The sequence below is a fragment of the Choloepus didactylus genome, chromosome 4 (assembly GCF_015220235.1).
Source record: "Choloepus didactylus isolate mChoDid1 chromosome 4, mChoDid1.pri, whole genome shotgun sequence".
Lineage (NCBI taxonomy): Eukaryota > Metazoa > Chordata > Mammalia > Pilosa > Megalonychidae > Choloepus > Choloepus didactylus.
In genome coordinates, this window is record NC_051310.1 from 193,244,199 (window position 1) to 193,258,501 (window position 14,303).

Consider the following 14,303-nt stretch of genomic DNA (forward strand, 5'->3'; position numbering starts at 1 on the left):
ACATCACTCTCTCCTATAGATAGATCAGCCAGACAGAAGACCAATAAGGAAATTGAAAACCTAAACAATCTGATAAATGAATTAGATTTAACAGACATATACAGGACATTACATCCCAAATCACCAGGATACACATACCTTTCTAGTGTTCACGGAACTTTCTCCAGAATAGATCATATGCTGGGACATAAAACAAGCCTCAATAAATTTAAAAAGATTGAAATTATTCAAAGCACATTCTCTGACCACAATGGAATACAATTAGAAGTCAATAACCATCAGAGACTTAGAAAATTCACAAATACCTGGAGGTTAAACAACACACTCCTAAACAATCAGTGGGTTAAAGAAGAAATAGCAAGAGAAATTGCTAAATATATAGAGATGAATGAAAATGAGAACACAACATACCAAAACCTATGGGATGCAGCAAAAGCAGTGCTAAGGGGGAAATTTATAGCACTAAACGCATATATTAAAAAGGAAGAAAGAGCCAAAATCAAAGAACTAATGGATCAACTGAAGAAGCTAGAAAATGAACAGCAAACCAATCCTAAACCAAGTACAAGAAAAGAAATAGCAAGGATTAAAGCAGAAATAAATGGCATAGAGAACAAAAAAACAATAGAGAGGATAAATATCACCAAAAGTTGGTTCTTTGAGAAGATCAACAAGATTGACAAGCCCCTAGCTAGACTGACAAAATCAAAAAGAGAGAAGACCCATATAAACAAAATAATGAATGAAAAAGGTGACATAACTGCAGATCCTGAAGAAATTAAAAAAATTATAAGAGGATACTATGAACAACTGTATGGCAACAAACTGGATAATGTAGAGGAAATGGACAATTTCCTGGAAACATATGAACAACCTAGACTGACCAGAGAAGAAATAGAAGACCTCAACCAACCCATCACAAGCAAAGAGATCCAATCAGTCATCAAAAAGCTTCCCACAAATAAATGACCAGGGCTAGATGGCTTCACAGGGGAATTCTACCAAACTTTTCAGAAAGAACTGACACCAATCTTACTCAAACTCTTTCAAAACATTGAAGAAAATGGAACACTACCTAACTCATTTTATGAAGCTAACATCAATCTAATACCAAAACCAGGCAAAGATGCTACAAAAAAGGAAAACTACCGGCCAATCTCCCTAATGAATATAGATGCAAAAATCCTCAACAAAATACTTGCAAATCGAATCCAAAGACACATTAAAAAAATCAGACACCATGACCAAGTGGGGTTTATTCCAGGCATGCAAGGATGGTTCAACATAAGAAAATCAATCAATGTATTACAACACATTAACAAGTCAAAAGGGAAAAATCAATTGATCATCTCAATAGATGCTGGAAAAGCATTTGACAAAATCCAACATCCCTTTTTGATAAAAACACTTCAAAAGGTAGGAATTGAAGGAAACTTCCTCAACATGATAAAGAGCATATATGAAAAACCCACAGCCAGCATAGTACTCAATGGTGAGAGACTGAAAGCCTTCCCTCTAAGATCAGGAACAAGACAAGGATGCCCGCTGTCACCACTGTTATTCAACATTGTGCTGGAAGTGCTAGCCAGGGCAATCCAGCAAGACAAAGAAATAAAAGGCATCCAAATTGGAAAAGAAGAAGTAAAACTGTCATTATTTGCAGATGATATGATCTTATATCTAGAAAACCCTGAGAAATTGACGATACAGCTACTAGAGCTAATAAACAAATTTAGCAAAGTAGCGGGATACAAGGTTAATGCACATAAGTCAGTAATATTTCTATATGCTAGAAATGAACAAACTGAAGAGACACTCAAGAAAAAGATACCATTTTCAATAGCAACTAAAAAAATCAAGTACCTAGGAATAAACTTAACCAAAGATGTAAAAGACCTATACAAAGAAAACTACATAACTCTACTAAAAGAAATAGAAGGGGACCTTAAAAGATGGAAAAATATTCCATGTTCATGGATAGGAAGACTAAATGTCATTAAGATGTCAATTCTACCCAAACTCATCTACAGATTCAATGCAATCCCAATCAAAATTCCAACAACCTACTTTGCAGATTTGGAAAAGCTAGTTATCAAATTTATTTGGAAAGGGAAGATGCCTCGAATTGCTAGACACTCTAAAAAAGAAAAATGAAGTGGGAGGACTTACACTCCCTGACTTTGAAGATTATTATAAAGCCACAGTTGCCAAAACAGCATGGTACTGGCACAAAGATAGACATATAGATCAATGGAATCAAATTGAGAATTCAGAGATAGACCCTCAGATCTATGGCCGACTGATCTTTGATAAGGCCCCCAAAGTCATTGAACTGAGTCATAATGGTCTTTTCAACAAATGGGGCTGGGAGAGTTGGATATCCATATCCAAAAGAATGATAGAGGACCCCTACCTCACACCCTACACAAAAATTAACTCAAAATGGACCAAAGATCTCAATATAAAAGAAAGTACCGTAAAACTCCTAGAAGATAATGTAGGAAAACATCTTCAATACCTTGTATTAGGCGGCCACTTCCTAGACTTTACACCCAAAGCACAAGCAACAAAAGAGAAAATAGATAAATGGGAACTCCTCAAGCTTAGAAGTTTCTGCACCTCAAAGGAATTTCTCAAAAAGGTAAAGAGGCAGCCAACTCAATGGGAAAAAATTTTTGGAAACCATGTATCTGACAAAAGACTGATATCTTGCATATATAAAGAAATCCTACAACTCAATGACAATAGTACAGTCGGCCCAATTATAAAATGGGCAAAAGATATGAAAAGACAGTTCTCTGAAGAGGAAATACAAATGGCCAAGAAACACATGAAAAAATGTTCAGCTTCACTAGCTATTAGAGAGATGCAAATTAAGACCACAATGAGATACCATCTAACACCGGTTAGGATGGCTGCCATTAAACAAACAGGAAACTACAAATGCTGGAGGGGATGTGGAGAAATTGGAACTCTTATTCATTGTTGGTGGGACTGTATAATGGTTCAGCCACTCTGGAAGTCATTCTGGCAGTTCCTTAGAAAACTAGATATAGAGTTACCATTCGATCCAACGATTGCACTTCTCGGTATATACCCGGAAGATCGGAAAGCAGTGACACGAACAGATATCTGCACACCAATGTTCATAGCAGCATTATTCACAATTGCCAAGAGATGGAAACAACCCAAATGTCCTTCAACAGATGAGTGGATAAATAAAATGTGGTATATACACACGATGGAATACTACGCGGCAGTAAGAAGGAACGATCTCGTGAAACATATGACAACATGGATGAACCTTGAAGACATAATGCTGAGCGAAATAAGCCAGGCACAAAAAGAGAAATATTATATGCTACCACTAATGTGAACTTTGACAAATGTAAAACAAATGGTTTATAATGTAGAATGTAGGGGAACTAGCAATAGAGAGCAATTAAGGAAGGGGGAACAATAATCCAAGAAGAACAGATAAGCTATTTAACGTTCTGGGGATGCCCAGGAATGACTATGGTCTGTTAATTTCTGATTGATATAGTAGGAGCAAGTTCACAGAAATGTTGCTATATTAGGTAACTTTCTTGGGGTAAAGTAGGAACATGTTGGAAGTTAAGCAGTTATCTTAGGTTAGTTGTCTTTTTCTTACTCCCTTGTTATGGTCTCTTTGAAATGTTCTTTTATTGTATGTTTGTTTTCTTTTTAACTTTTTTTCATACAGTTGATTTAAAAAAGAAGGGAAAGTTAAAAAAAAAAAAAGAAAAAGAAAAACAAGGAAAAAAAAAAAGATGTAGTGCCCCCTTGGAAAAAAAAAATTGGTAAATAACATTAAATATTCTAACCACCAACCAAAGCAGTAATTAATATTCAATGTTGTGGGTATGTACCTAATAATTCACAAAATGTGAACATTCTTCACTGTACTGCAAGCTCCTCATGTTACTATCTCCTGCTGTTTTACTATCAACCCAGCCACTCTCTTCCTGCTTCTCCTATCCTACTTCTCATAATGGTAATTGTATGTTGTAAAATGTTTGCTTAAAAACAATTTCAAAAATCATTTAAAATGAAATATAAAAAGTGTGCTTTTGTTAAAAAAGTTTCCTTAAATTATTAAGGTGTCATTTCTTAGTAAAAGGTTGCAGAAGTGTTTTTCTGAGTAATCAGTGTAGGAAGCAAAAGATCTGTTTTATCAAAATAACTTCTTTCTCCTCATGTTAACATTATTATGTCCTTGATTGTTTATTTAAATTCTTGAATTAAGCACTCTTTATTTTTAAATTATTGTATGTCCCTATACTCTTATTTGAATGGGAAGTTACTTAATGAAACCCAAACTGGCTGAACCACTACTTGATAAGGCTCAGGCCTTTTCTAAGAGAAACCATAGTTTTAAAGTGTAAGAAACAAACCCATATCATTAACATAAAGTCTCTTTAACAGCCTTGTTTGGCCAGTAAATAAAACTATGTTTACCCTAATGCTTTTCTGAAAGTGCTTGCAGTTAGCTACAAGTCAGAGCTTTATCTTCAACAACAAAGAAACACTTTTAACAAGAAGCAAGGCAAGTATATATAAACTATGTTATATCCATTATCTAACATAACCCTAGAATAAAGGTAAAGAAACATTAGACCTCTGTTTTAATTGAAGTGCTTGCATGTTTAAACCAAGCTCCTAGTACTTTGCCTGCATGCTCTCTCCCCATTAGAATTATTGGTAAGATCCATTTCTGTGGTCCCTTAAACTATAAGGGTGTCAACCACATCACATGGATGTGCTCCAGAAGTAAATAGACACATGCTGTTACTGAAAACACCTACCTTTGCCTCTGTCTGCTAGAAAAGACTCAATGACTTTAGCTTTCCAAGTGAACATTGCCTCCAGACTGGCTCTGTTGCATAGTGCCAGAGGGTGCTGTGAAAGAGCCCAATGGAACCCTGGAGCCCACTGTCCTGTTTCCCAGAGGACCAACAATGCTGTGCTACTACAGCTGTACAAAGAAGATACCACCCAGAGCTGTAATTGCCAGTACGATGTGGTTAAAACCTAAAAACATAATTAACACTAATGCCTGCTCCCATGAGAGGACAGCATGTATGGTATTGTAAGCTTCTCACCCAATGAAGCTCAGGAAAATCTTTAGCTTTCATTAGCATTCAGTGCTACACATATATACCAAATAAATATAACAATGTCTATTTGATATTAAATCATATGCAAAATAATAATCATGTTAAAATTATAGTAAACTAAATGCTTTTCTAAGTGGTTAATGAATTTACCATGAGATAGAAAATAGCCCTTATTACCATAGTTGTTATTCTGCTTGTCATTTGTTTGTCTTGTTGTTGTCTATATTGTATATGTAGGTTCATGTCCAGAGCATCTTCCAGATTAATAAAACAACTTATTCACCCTTGGTCAACAAAAAGCAGTTACAACAAAAGAAAAAAAAAAAAAACCTCCACTCACTTTCTATTTTATAGAAGGTGTTCACAAGATACCATTTCTAAAAATAAGAAAATGTCTCATAAAAAGGAGGGATTTTATTGCTGAGTAAGTCTGAGTAAGTAAGAAATATTCAATAAAACTTTCTCTCAAAATTTCTTTCATTCTTTTCTATGCAATATTCAACAAAACTTTCTCTCAAATTTTCTTTCATTCTTTTCTACACTTCTACAAGCTATTCTACTCCCCCTTTTGGGGCCAGTAATTATTCTTGTATTAATATTCCTTTTTGCTCCTTGCCTCTTACAATGTCTAATTAAATTTATCAGTAGGTCAATAGCTGCTGTGACTCACCAGGAAAACCCTGAAAACCTACTACCACTGCAACAAAAATTTAAAAACTTCTCCTGCCACAGCAAAATCCTCACTATGAGCTGGTTCCAGCAGAAGATATCCAAACATCAATCTAATATTGCTAGAACTTAGTTCAAAGCAACTCTTCCCCAACTCCATCCACACCCAGCTGGAAGTAGCTAAGAGAAGAGTGCAGCATCCCTATTCCCTACAAAGGTTGCTTCAAGCTAAAATTAACCCAAAATTCAACCCAAAATGTTACCAATTTTCTTATTAAAAATAAAAGGCAGGAATGTCAGATCCCAGAGAAAGATCTAGTTTATAGAAGGAATTTATGACCTACGAACCCTGCAGCTTCTCTCAGAAAAACCAGGTGAAGCATAAACTAAAAGATAAAAGCTGCTCAAGGTGGTTCCAGCCATGGTGGCACATCAACACCCAGCGGGCAGATAAGGCAAGATCACATATGCCCATAAGATGAACAACCAGAAAGGCCTGCTCTCCCTAGGTAGATAAAACAGCTATATTTCAAAGAAGAAAAATGCAACAGAACCCTAGCAACCAATCAGCCCTGAAATTGAAAGGCACTCAACCAATTAAGGTACAGGATACACTCAGCAGGCAACCTTCCCATCCAAAACCCTCCCATACCAACATGGGTGTTTCCTTTAAAAAATGCTGCTCTCAAATAGAGAGCAGGAGGCATTTTCTTTCTTTCCTTTTGCTGGTTCCCACCTGCATTCTTCCTCTAAAAATCATTAAACTCTCTACTTAAACCATGACTCACTGCATTGTGTGGATTCCTTAAGAACTCCAACTTAATATTCTTCATTTGCTAATAAACTTGTTCTCATATCTGGAACAAAATATGTGCCACATCTGTGGTTATTCTCTCCCAAATTCAGAACCATGTAAAAGGGGGATTTGGGTTGGGCATTTATAGTTGCATCTGGATCATTCTCACTGACAGAGAAAAGGTAAGTTACCACCCAGACTAGTGATTTCCCTCAGGACAATAATTTCTGCACCAAGAAACAAACAATATTCAGTGTACCCCATCATGCCTGCATTCTGGGAGTCTGCATCCCTGTCCCCAATCATGCCTCCAAACCACAAAATTCAAAACATATAAGCCTCTCCACACATCATGTGGTCTCTGCATCACAGGATGACCTTGACTGTCACTCAGAATTTAGGCCCAAAATGAGACTTCTGGCAAGCACAAATAGAGCAAAATTCCCACCACTAAGACAGCCATGAGCCAATCCTCATGTCAACTATAAATAGTGGACAGGGCAACACATCAAAGTTGTCCAAATTTCCCAGATTTCGAGGGGTTCATTGACAGCACATGGGAATGCCTCATGGTGAGCTCTGCTAAGTGAGCACCTGGGATGCTAAGCTGCATGTCTTGGATCGAGTGGTAATTTCTGTGCCATTGGAAAAGAAATGCAGGCCTAGGCTTGGCCAGGGGCACTTCATTAAAACTATGCTTACCCCACACAAAATTGGAATTTGCCCTTGGGTATTACATTACAGCATACCCCAGGGAGAGTCAAAGGCTCACCAACATTTGAGGGTGCAGGGGATCCTCTGGACTGCAGAATCATCCTCATATACCTACTCCAAACTACACAGGTGCCAACATCTCCACAATTACCTGCACACCTGTGGAGCCCCTTACATTTTTCAGACCACAAAGCCATTAAGGTAGAGGCCTGTTGCTTAGCAAACTGATGTGCATTGTAAGGCAGATGAGGGTGAGCCTAATTTGCACATGGGCATTCCAAACACCCACCAGAATTCCAGGATGCTTTGGAACCTGTGCAGACTTGCTCTCCTCCACAGGTTTGGGCACCAGTGTGATTTCTTCACTGAGGTTTCTTAACTTGGGATTTCAGACTGTATATTTTGCAAACCTGGGTACAGAGATCCTTATTTGGAGTAATGGGAAAGATTCAGAAACACTTGGTGTGTGTAGCTGATTCTGCACACAAGTCCCAGCCAAGAAGCCTCTATCTGAAAGTGGATATGAGGGATATCAAGTAGTGTAACTGGAAGTAGATGACAAGAGAGGGAAACAGGAACCATGGGACTGTGAAGCAATAAACAAAACCTCAAAGTAAATACATGGACTGTATGAATAGTACTGTTTATATTAGAAATCTTTAATCTAATGTCTTGTAGAAAACCCATTAATACAAAATTGTGTAATGAGGGAAGCAAAGTAGTTATTTCAGATTATTTGCTTTCCTGAAACTTTGCTTTATTTTATTATAAAGCATTGATTTTTGATGTTTGTGTCTTGTAGCATATACATAATATTAAAATGAATACAACACAATGAAAGAAAGAAAAATTAAACTTCTTATTGGAAAATATAGCCTCCATGAGGGCACAATAATATTCTGCCAATCCAGCCTAAAATTCACAAACTCAATTTCATCAGGAAGAACCTCTGAAAAAATATACAATTTGAAGAATATTCCTTAAAAACATATGTCATCAGTTTTCTAAAATGTCCAGATGAAGGAAATAATTGAGATATATTCAGATGAAAGAGAATAAATATACCTGAAAAAGAAATGCAGTGCTAGTTACAAGACAGGATACTATTTTTGTTTGTGCCTTTGTACAATTCTACCATTATGATTATTAATATTTTGCTTGGTCTATAGGACATGATTGGGTCATTATAGAGGTGGGGACCAGGCCCCTAGATGAGATATTCTTACTACAAACAGATTAATTTAATGATTGTGGTAATGGTCCTGTGAATACATAAGAGAATGTCTGTGTTCTTAAGTGAAATACTACAAGAATAATTAAAGAAGCTGACATTTATTTAAACATAAATTTCCAAATGTTAAAGAAAACCTTATTGCACAAGGAATATGAAACAATGTTAAATCAGTGAAAAAATAGTTTAAATAAATGCACTTCACATGTGTTGGTTTCCCACCTCATGATGGTACAGGGTCAGATCAGGGTGAGATTACACTGACCTACTTTCATGGGATATGAGAAGAATGGTCACAGTCAGTGCCTACTCCCTTGGGCATCAGCAAATTCGGGAATGGAGAGGTTGGGGAAGTCTTCTTCATTTGCTAATAAACTTGCCCTCAGATCTGGAACAAAATATGTACCACATCTGTGATTATTCTCTCCCAAGACCAGCACCATGTAAAAGGGGGACTTGGGCTGGGAATTCAGTTACCTGTGGATCATTCTCACTGACATAGAAAGGGTATGTTGGCTCCCAGAAGAGGGATTTCCCTCAGGACAATAATTCCAGGACCAAGAAACAAACAATATTCAGTGTACCCCATCATGTCTGCACTCTGCGGGTCTGCATCATTGTACCCAATCATGCCTCCAAACCATAAATTCAAAACATATAAGCCTGTCCACATATCATGTGGTCCCTGCATCACAGGATGACCTTGACTGTCTCTCAACATTTAGGCCCAGAATGAGACTTCTGGCAAGCAAAAATAGAGGAAAGAAATGCCACCACTAAGAGAGCCATGAGACAATCCATATGTCAGCAATAAACAGTGGACACAGCAGACACATCAAACTTGTCCAAATTTCCCTGACTTCAAGTGGGTTCATTGACTGCACATGGGAATGACTCATGGTGAGCTCTGCTAAGTGAGTACCAGGGATGCTAAGCTGCATGTCTTAGATCCAGCAGTAATTTCTGTGCCATTGGAAGACAACAGCAGGCCCAAGCTTGGCCATGGGCAATTCATTAAAGCGCTCCCTAAACCAAACCAAATTGGAATTTGCTCTTAGGCATTTCATTATAGCACCCTCCAGGAAGAGTCAAAAGCTCACCATCCACTGGGGGTGTATGGGATCCTTGTGTCTTCAGAATCCTCCTCATAGAACTACACTGAACTGCACAGACCCCAACACCACCACAATCACCTGCACACTAGGGGTGTCTCTTACATTTTCAGACCACAGGGCAGCCATTGCTTTAGAGGCCTGTTGTTTAGCAACCTGATGCTCATTTTGAGGCAGGTGAGGGTCAGCATAATTGGTGTATGCACACTCCCAGCACTTGCCAGAATTCTAGGCCACTTTGGAACCTGGGCTGACTCTATCTCTTCTAAAGGTTTCAGCCCCAGTGAGATTTCTTCCCTGAAGTTTCCTAACTTGGGAATTCCTGCTGTATGTTAGACACAACTGAGTACAGAGATTCCTATTTGGAGTAATGGGAAAGATTCAGAAACACCTGGAGTTGTGTGTAGATGATTCTGCACGCAAGTCTCAGATGAGAAGCCTCTATCTGAAAGTTGATATGAGGGGTATGAAGTAGTGTAACTGGAACTAGATAAGAAGAGTGGGAAAATGGAAACATAGGACTCTGCAGCAATAAATAATACCAAAAGGAAAATACAGGGACCATATGAAAATACTCTTTTTAGTATTAGAAATCTTTAATCAAATGCCTTGAAGATAACCCATTAATGCACACTTGTGTGATGGGGGAAGCAAAGTAGTTATTTTAGGTTATTTGCTTTTCTGAAATTTTGCTTTATTTTATAAAGTGGTGATATTTGATGTTTGCGTGTTGTAGCTTATACATAAGATTTTAAATGAATTCAATTAATATAAGAAACAAAAATTAAACTTATTTAAAAAATAATCATGACAGCACAATAATTTTCTGCCAATCCAGCATATAATTCATAAACACAATTTCATCAGGAAGAACTTCTGAAAAAAAAAACACAATTTGAGGAATATTCTTTAAAAGGATATTTCAGCAGTTTTCTAATATGTCCAGATGAAGGAAATATTTGAGATATATTCAGATGAAAGGGAATAAATATACCTGAAAAAAAATGCAATGTTTTCTATGAGACTGGACAATATTTTTGTTTTGTGCCTTTCTACATCTCTATCATTATTATTACTGTTAATATTTTGCTTGGTCTATAGGACCAAGCACTGTGATGAGATATTTTTACTACAACCAGGTTAATTTATTGATTGTGGTAATGTTCCTGTGAATACATAAGAGAATGTGTCTGTTCTTAAGTGAAAGACTACAAGAAAAATTAAAGAAAATGAATCTTTTACATGTAAATTTCCAATTGTCAAAGAAAATTTTATTATACAAGGAATATGAAACAATGTTAACTTAGGGAAAAACTAAATTAAATTAATGCAGTTCACATGTGTTGGTTTCCCTCCTCATGAAGGCACAGGGTCTGATCTGGGTGAGATTACACTGACCTGCTTTCATGGGGTATGAGAAGAATGGTCACAGTCAGTGCCACTTGTGCCTACTCCATTTGGCATCAGCAAATTCAGAAACTGAGAGATTGGGGAAGTCTACATTTGCTAATAAACTTGCTTTCAGATCTGGAACAAAATATGTGCCACATCTGTGGTCATTCTTTCCCAAATCCAGCAACATGTAAAAGTGGGACTTGGGTTCAGAATTCACAGTTACCTGTGGATCATTCTCACTGACAGAGAAAATGTATGTTGGCTCACAGAACAGGGATTTCCCTCAGGGCAATAATCCCTGCACCAAGAAACAAACAATATTCAGTGTACATCACCATGTCTGCCTCTGTGAGTCTCCATCCCTGTCCCCAATCATGCCACCAATGCAATGAACTCAAAATATATCAGTCTGTCCACAAATCATGTGGTCTCTGCATTACAGGATGACCTTGACTAACTCTCAGCATTTAGGCCCAGAATGAGACTTGTGGCAAGCACAAATAGAGCAAAAAATTTCACCACTATGGCAGCCATGAGTCAATCTTCACATCAGCTATAAACTATGGAAAGGGTAGACACATCAACATTGTCCAAATTTCCCTGAATTCAAGTGGGTTTACTGACTGCACATTGGAATGCCTCATGGTGATCTCTGCTAAGTGAGTACCCAGGATGCTAAGCTGCATGCCTTAGATCCAGCAGTAATTTCTGTGCCATTTGAAGACAAAGGCAGGCCCAAGCTTGGCAAATGGGCAATTCATTAAAGCTCCACCTGCCCCACACCAAATAGGAATTTGCCCTTGGGCATTCCAGTATAGCATAATCCAGGGAGAGTCAAAAGCTCACCATACATGGGGCTGCAGGGCATCCTCAGGGCTGCAGAATCATCCTCATATACCTACTGCAAACTTCATAGTCCCCAATTCATCCTCAATAACCTACACACTAGGGGAGTCTCTTACATTTTCAGACCACAGAGCAGCCATTGTTATAGAGGCCTGTTGCTTAGCAACCTGATGCTCATTGAAAGACAGATGAGGGTCAGCATAATTTGTGCATGGTCATTCCAAGCATCTGCCAGAATCCTAGATGCTTTGGAACCTGGGCTGACTCTGTCTCCTCTGGAAGTTTGAGACCCAGTGTGATTTCTTCCCTGAAGTTTCTTAACTTGAGATTTCCTGCTGTATGTTGGGCACACCTGGGTAGAGGGAGTCATATTTGGAGTAATGGGAAAGATTCTGAAACACTTGGTGTGGTGTGTAGCTGATTATGCACACCAGTCTCAACTGAGAAGCCTCAATTGGAAAGTGGGTATAAGGGATATGAAGTAGTGTAACTGGAACTATATGGGAAGAGTAGGAAAAAGGAAACATAGGACTCTGCAGCAATAAACAATACCACAAGGAAAATGCATGGACTGTATTAGAGTATGTTTATAATATTAGAAATCTTTAATCAAATGCTTTAAGATAACCCAATAATGCAAACTTGTGCAATGGGGAAAGCAAAGTTGTTATTTCAGGTTATTTGCTTTTCTGAATCTTTGCTTTATTTTATTATGAAGTGGTGATATTTGATGTTTGTGTGTTGTAGCTTATATATAATATTTAAAATGAATTCAATACAATGAATGAGACAAAAATTAAACTTCTCATTTAAAAAATAATCACCATGAGGGCAAAATAATTGTCTGCCAATCCAGTCTAAAGTTCATAAACTCAAATAGATCAGGAAGAACCTCTAAAAAAACACAATTTGAGGAATATTCTTTAAAAGAATATTTCAGCACATTTCTAACATGCCAAAATGAAGGAAAGAATTGAGTTATATCCAGATGAAGGAGAATAAATATAACTGAAAAAGAAATGCAATGTTTGGTGTGAGACTGGACACTATATTTGTTTGGTGCCGTCCTACATTTCTATCATTATTATTACTATTAACATTTAGCTTGGTCTATATGACATGATTGGGTAATTGTTGAGGTAGGGACCAGGCCACTAGATGAGATGTTTTTACTACAACCAGGTTAATTTATTGATTGTGTTAATGTTCCTGTGAATACATAAGAGAATGTCTCTGTTCTTAAGTGAAATACTACAAAATATCAGCCTGTCCACATATCATGTAGTCCATACATCACAGGATGACCTTGACTATTACTCAGCATTTAGGCCCAGAATGAGACTTCTGGCAACACAAATAGAGCAAATCTTCCACCAAGTTTCAAGTCGAAGCCAAGAAGCCTGTATTTGAAAGTGGATAGGAGGGATATGAAGTAGTGCAACTGGAACTAGATGACAAGAGTGGGAAAAGGGAATATAGGACTGTGTAGCAATAAACAATACCCAAAGGAAAAGACATGGACAGTAGGAAGAGTACTCTTTATAATATTATAAATCTTTAATAAAATGCCTTGTTGATAAGCCATTAATGCAAACTTGTGCAATGAGAGAAGCAATGTAGTTATTTCAAGTTATTTGCTTTTCTGAAACTTTGCTTTGCTTTATTATCAAGTGGTGATTTTTGATGTTTCTGTGTTGTACCTTATACATAATGTTTAAATGAATGCAGTACAATGAAAGAAACAAAAATTAAGCTTCTCATTTAAAAATAATCACCATGAGGGCACAAAAATGTTCTGCCTGTCTGGCCTAAGATTCATAAAACTCAATTTCATCAGGAAAAACCTCTGTAAACAAACACAATTTGAGGAATATCTTTAAAAGAAAATTTCATCAGTTCCCTAATATATCCAGATGAATGAAATAATTGAGATATATTCTGATGAAAGGGAATAAATACACATGAAAAAGAAATGCAATGTTTGATATGAGACAGGACAGCATTTTTCTTTTGTGCATTTCTACATTTCTACCATTATTATTGCTATTGACATTTTGATTGTTAATTGTTGAGGTGGGGACCAGGCCCCTCAATGAAATATTTGTACTAAAACCAGGTTAATTTAATGATTGTGGTAATGTTTCTGTGAATACATAACAAAATGTCTCTGTTCTTAAGAGAAATAATACAAGAATAATTAAAGAAACTGACATTTTATACACTCAAATTTCCAATTGTTAAGGAAAACCTTATTATAGAAGGAATATGAAACAATGTTAACATGTTCAAAAAATAAATTAAATAAATGCAATTCACATGTGTCAGTTTCCCTCCTCATGAAGGCACAGGGTCAGGTGAGGGTGAGATTACACTGACCTGCTTTCATGGAATATTTGAAGAAT